Source organism: Plecotus auritus (assembly GCF_963455305.1).
Source record: "Plecotus auritus genome assembly, chromosome: 9".
In the NCBI taxonomy this organism is placed as follows: Eukaryota; Metazoa; Chordata; class Mammalia; order Chiroptera; family Vespertilionidae; genus Plecotus; species Plecotus auritus.
In genome coordinates, this window is record NC_137783.1 from 133,547,561 (window position 1) to 133,553,964 (window position 6,404).

General features: G+C 57.4%; 1 protein-coding gene across 3 annotated transcripts in view; it reads right to left on the reverse strand.

The window, feature by feature from the left end:
• Positions 1 to 3,086, reverse strand: part of PAX6 (paired box 6) — a 29,147-nt gene extending 26,061 nt beyond the window's left edge. For 2 of the 3 annotated variants that reach the window (XM_080642795.1, XM_080642790.1), the window contains exon 1: positions 2,889 to 3,041. The gene's annotated coding sequence lies outside the window, so the exon portion shown is untranslated. Of the gene's footprint in view, positions 1 to 2,888 lie in introns of all 3 variants that reach the window. The other variant, XM_080642781.1, reaches the window with a different exon arrangement.
• Positions 3,087 to 6,404: the final 3,318 nt, after the last annotated feature.

A 6,404-nucleotide genomic window follows, 5' to 3' on the forward strand; every position in this document is an offset into this window, starting at 1 on the left:
CCTCCAGAGTGCCGGGAGGCAGAGAAGAGTCTGGAGCTGGCAGCGCCTCCAGCCTGTGGCCAGGCTTGGCTGGTGAAAGCCTGGATGCCTTGAACTGCCCTTGCCTCGGACCAAATGGCAGGTGGGTTCGGTCCTCTTCCATTCACCTTAGGTGGAAAGCGCATCTCTTTCTCTACATTTCCATCAAATACTTTACACACACACACACACACACACACACACACACACACACACACTGGCCAATTGGGTTTCCCAGCAGACACCCAAGCCTTTGCTTCCCGGATCCTACATGCCGCTGTCCCGATAGGGGCCCGCTTTAAAACTCCAGATGTGTAGGACATTTGCAATCATTGGCACTCTTTGATTTTTGCAAATAGAGTTCTCAGGAAAGTTTGCTTTCCATTTGGTCACCCAGGAAGGTTCCCCGTCTCTCCTTTCCCTGTAACTCCTGCCCTCAAGAGGCAAGAGTTCAGCTTTAAACGAAAGTCAAGCTAAAGCCTCCTCAGCCCCTTCTCCCTAGAGATCCCATCTCTAAACAAACAGAGTCCGAAGTTTGTCCTGGAGTGGAGCAAGGGACACGCGGGCTGGGAACTGGGGAATTTGTTGGGGGATCTGAAGCTGGGCATGAGGGAGGGAGCAAATGTCAGGGCTGGTTCGCTGGAGCAGCCAGGAACGGAGCTAAGCGCATCCTGGCGGCTCTTAAAGAGGCATTGATTGGGACAAGCTGTTCCCCACCCCCGCAAGAGTTAATACGTCTATTAATCAAGACACTAAGGGCCCAAGTTATATTAGCGATTGGAGGACATTGGCGGCAGTGAGGATCAAAAGCCGGGATCCCAGATATTTGTCAGCATGGTCACACACACACACACACACACACACACACACACACAAGTATTTTCAATTAGAGAACAATTGGGCCATCACTGCCTAACCAGTCTCCCAGGTGGTGACTTACAAACCTGGCTAGCAGGGAAAACCCATGGGGGGGGGGATGGGGGGGCCAGCCAGGGGAAAGATTCCGCCGAGGAGCTGCAGATTGGCTCGCTAAAGCTCGGCCTGAGAGAGTTTAAGAATCAGCAGCCTGGGCCCCTGAAGCCTCAAATTCCCATCCCCTGCCCCCAGGAGAGAGAATTAAAAATAAAACAACAAATAATACAGACAGTATCGGCATCCATCCCTCCCGGCCAGCTCCCCACTGCTCTGGCCGGGCTCTGGCGCCGGGTGGCGTGGGGGGTGGGGGTGGGGGGCCGTGCGCGCAGCAGCCGGGAGGGCCGGAAAGTTTGCGCGGCCAGAGGGACTCTCCTTCCGCTGCGCCCGCGCTGCCCCCTTCTGCCCCGGAGGGACGTTAGGCTCCCTTCGGTTTCCCTTTCAAATTCTAAAATAAATAAATACACGCCATGCCCTGGAGAAATCTGAACAGTAGCTCTTTCAATAATCCAAATTATAGGAGAGGGTACATCTGCCCTCCGTGATCGAGAAGGGCGCTGGAGTGAGAAGACGACCCAGGAGGTCCCGGCTTGCCTGGGCGCTGGGGGAGGACTCTGGTCGGAGGTAATTATGTCACTGCGCTTTCTCGCCGTGACAGCCGAATAAACACAATCTCCAATAAACATCTCTAATGAGGGAGGAGGCCCGAGGATGGCTGGCTTTGATTTATGGCTAGCGGAGAAGGTCCACTTCCCACAGCAAAGTGGGCCACCTGCTCGCTCCTCAGTCCAGAGAAAGGAACTCGGGGAGGAGAGGACCCAGATTCAGGTAAGGTGCTCGGCCCAGGGACCGCTGCTCCTGGAGAGGTGGGCAGGGGACGGCCACTGCTCAGAGTTGGGTTGTGATCTCAAGCACCTGTCACAGGTACCTGAGATACAAACGTCCTGCAAAGATGACCCACCCCCAGAAGGTCTAGAGAGGGGGCGCCAGGAGCCACAGTGGGAGTGCGGGGCGAGCCTGGGCCTGATGGAGGCGCCTATCAGACCTCCCGCGCCCTGCCTAAGCCTGCCCTGGCGTCTCCGGACGCCTACGGCTGGCCTCCTGGAACGTTCGCCCCAGGGAACCATGGGTTAGTAGCGGTTTGGGGGTCTTTCCTTCCTTGACCCACTTTGGAGAAACTTCTGGCACCCGGCAGAGGCCCTCCGAGGACAGGAGAGTCGCGGGTGCTGCTCTTCCCGGCACTAAGCGGCTGGGCTCCCCGGGCGCCCGCAGGCTTCCCGCCGAGGCGGCGCAGCGCCCGTGGTAACCGGAGCCCGCGTTCTAGCTCAGTGCGAATCGCTAATTATTAGGTCTTCCGAAGTGAAGCTCAAATCACGCTGGGGGCCTTGCGCGCTGCCCCGCTCTGCCGGCAGCATTCTTTAGTCCTCATCTCCTTTCTGAGAAATGAACTCGCATCTCTAGGACTTTGTCTCGGTCCGACCATCTACACTTTGCAACCGCGGGAAACTTTTGCGGCACGCGCTTCGGGAGCAGGCGGGGACTTCTCCACGAGTGAATGTGGTGAACTGCGATTCGGGGGGAGTTGTGAGTGCAAACTGCGTCTCCCCTCCTGCATTTCTCACGGTAGCCAACGGCTTCTGCGGACAGCAGCAGCAGATCCCCGGCTCCTCTCCCCGCCCCTCATCCCAGCTCAGCACCCAACTGGAAGTCCACTCTGGGGACTGGAACATTTTGCTACTTTTGCAGAAAAACACGCTCGGCAAAGACAAGGCACCCCCTCTCCCCTATCCGATTCCGCCCTCTGTAACTCCCCTCCATCTTTGTATTCCTCCTTTTAAAGGCAAAAATCAAGCCCCCCGGGCTACTTGGGGCGGGCTTGGATTTGGAGGCACCCGTCGTGGGCAGCTGAGAAGCGGCGCGGGCCCGAGCCGGGCCAGGGCCGGAGCCCGGGCGGTTACCTGGGAGCGGAGGGCGGGGAGGCAGGTGAGGCTGGCGGCGCCGGTTCCCACACTTCTCACCGCCGCTCGGCAGGGGAAGTGGCAGATCTGACAGCCGCGTTCTACGCGAGGACCTGCCCCAGAGTTTAAATGTCAAATATAAGAAAAGAGGGTGCTCTGGCAGCGCTAACTTTCCTTAATACCCTTGCCAGCGCGTTCCTCATTGGCTGTCAGACCCGCGTGACGTCATGGCGGCCAGAGTTGGGCTCAGCTCCGCGCCCATCAGCGCTCTGGCCCGGCGGGAGCCTCCTGCTCCCTGCTCCCAGTCCGGCCGCGTCCGAGCCCTGCCGTGGCCTTCCTGGGCCGGCCCGTGGCTGCCCATGCCCAACCCGGCCCGACTAGCCCTCCCTTAGGGCGTGGAGTCAACCCCAAGGAAACTAGTCCTCCTGAATGCGCTCCGCTTCCCCTCGTGCAAGGAGCTCCCCCCGCCCCCCCCCCCCCCGCAAGGCTGGCCAGCTACCTTTCCGGGTGACTACCAGGTCCCCTCCTCCGATCCGAGAGAGTCCCTTCATCAGAGGGACCTGAAGCTACACGGGGTTGAGAAGGTCCTCTGGCAGGAATCGTTTTCAGGAGGACCTGAAGGAGCAGTGGCTACCTAACGACGCCCTGAGGCCTACCAGTCATCAGCGGGGCACAGACGGGGTCTCAGGGAGAGGGTGACCAAGCCCTTCACCCAGGCTAGGCCAAAGTCCTCGCCGGGCCGCTGGGTTCTCCTAAGGAGCCACCAAAGGCACCTGTTCGGGCTTTCCTGGCCTCCTTAAACTGAAAGGCTCCAGTCACGTAGAAAATGTCGTGATTTTTTAATCTTTGACTTTGGGGTTAACTGTTGACTTTGTGGCCTAGAGGAGGAAAATAAGAAAGCCCCAGATTCTGAAGTCAGGATTCCCCTTCTGGGAGCTGAGGTAACCACAGAAACTGGGGCGGGGGTGGTGGGATAATGACCTGGTGGTCTGTACTTGTTTTCCTGTCACAACCAGTGTGGACTGGGAGATGGCTTAGTTGAGCTGGGACTGGCTATCTTGGGATGGGGACTTAAACCCAGCGTGTCATTCCTGCGTCTCACTCCCCAACCCCCAACAGAGGAGGGGGCTTCTCAGTGTCCAATCCCTTCATTCTCTGCCTCCAACTGGGTGTGGAACATGGAAGTGAGAGAGATCCGGCTGGGAGGGGTAGGGGACGCTTGCCGAGGTGGTGGAATGGAAAGTGGGGGTGGGGAGCATGGAGTTGCCTTGGGCAGCTCGTGGGAGGCCTAGACCTGGGTGTGTGAAGGCTAGGAGAGGAACTGCCAGAGGAGGGCCCCAGGGCCCCAGCTCACCTGGCTTGGATGGGGTGGCACAGCGAGAAATCAAGCGGTTCCCGCTCCCACCCCTGGCACACCTGGACAGTGGTGGGGTTTCCAAACCCTCCAGGAGGCGACTCTAGGCAGCCCGCCTGCCTGCTCCTCTCCTTGCTTTCCTTCCTCCACCCTTCGCGGGCCTGAGGGTAGGGTGGAGGTGGGGAGGAGAATGGGAGCCTCTTGGTGGTCTAAGCGTGATGTTCTTACTTATTAACAACCCGTACCTGCAACTCTCCCCACCCAATCCCCTGGTCTTCCAGTCTCAGGGGCAAGGAGCATCCATCCCTACACAAACACACACACACACACACACACACACACACACACACACACACACACCACACCGGCCACTCTCCTCTACTGCTGTGATCCTGGCTCCTCACGTGGGCTCCACTGGGGAGTGACGCTCACAGAGGCGTTTGCTGGAGTCTCTCCACCGCCACCGACCTTCTTCCCTGACCTAGTTTCTTGGCAAGTGTCCTAGCTGCCCTCCAGGACCTGGTCCAGCTCTGAGCTCCAGATGTCCCGAGGTCTCCCTCGCTCCGCGGTCTGCCTCGGAGATTGGGCTGCGTGTAGGCCCCGGGCCTGATCAGGCCTCCCTTGCTCCCTAGTTTGTGTCCACGCCTGGCCCCCCACCCGCCCCCTCTGTCCGGAAGGGAGGCCGCCAGGAAGGCTGCTCCGGGCTTGTTTGGAGTCAGGCCGTTAAGCGTGCGCGGATCCCTGCAACCCCGCAGGGTGCTCGAGAGGGACGCTGGAAACGCCACGGCCCCGGCCTTCTTATCTGCCTGTCAATAAAGGACGCGCTGGAGCCGCGCCGGAGCGCCGGCGGTGGAGGCGAGGCAGGGCTAGGCCCTTCCGCGCTCCGGGCCAACGCTCGAGCCGCTCTCCATTTGTCCTGGGCACAGAAGGCTGGGCGGGAGGAGGCTTGCGCCAGGGTCGCCACCGGGGAGGATGCAAGTGTCACCGCTGCAGAAGCTCTTGACCCGGGAGCCGGCCACCGGCCTGGGGGCCGGCGGGGGGTGGGGGCGCGGCCCGGCCCAGCCCCTCGTAGTGCTCAACCTGCAAGGCTCAGCCTGGGCACAGGCAGACTGTCTAGGCCGCACGGCCCAGCAACGTGGCAAGAGGGCACCGCGGGCGGCTCAGGGGCGTCATCCACGACGACTTTTAACTCGGGACTCGGGATGCGGAGTGCAACCTGTAGGTGGGGGTCAAAAGGCCAGACACAGAAATTCTCTGGCACCCAGGGCAGGTCGAAGCTCTGAGACTTCAAAGCAGCAGTGAGCGAGCTCGCCAACCACCGGGGCCTTCCTGATCAACCCGGTCCTAAGACTGCCAGGAAGCCCAGAGCTTACCCGCTGGGGCGCGGAGGCGAGGAGGGGAGTGGGAAAGGGGGTGAGGGGCCAGAGATAGTAGGTAGAGGTGGAGGAAGGAAAGGAGAGGGGTTGCCAGGAGAGAGGGAGGGAAAGATAGATTTATCTTTGACTTGAACTGTAACTGAGATCTGTTGTTCTTGTTCAAATTTTCTCTCTCTCTCCCGCCCCCATCACTACTTTATGCAAATAAAGCTTCTTCCAGAATCAAAGCCCCTCCTTCAGGATCTGTGCTGTAGGTGGGTGGGAATTGATTTAATATTTGTGTTTTCACTGACAATGGCCATTGCCAAATGAAAAGTAAAAATTGAAAAGTAAAAATTGTTTTTTGCACTTCAGTATATTAATGTCATTTTACTAAGTCTGGACAATAATGCATCCTGTTAACTTCTATATTTAAAATTATTGTTCCTGGAGGGGTGCTAATTTATAAAGGGATTTAAATAAAGTTTTTCATATGAAAAGTTAACCCCGTGAATAAAAGAGTGGAAACTCCCTGGCTATTTGAGGGGGAAAAAATACTGTGCATATTGTGTGTCATTTCAAATGGAGGAATGTTTTATGAATCCAATCATCAAAAAAGGAAAATATTTAAGGAAGGAAATATTTGCCACCTCTTTACCAAGGTCTAAAAGATTGCACAATGACATGATTATATGCAATATTGTGGTTTCTCTGCTATTCTATTATTTTCCTACTCTCACTCAAAGAAATACTTCGTTTTTTCTCTCTTCTGTCCATTCTACCCCACTATAAAGTTTGCTGGGACAG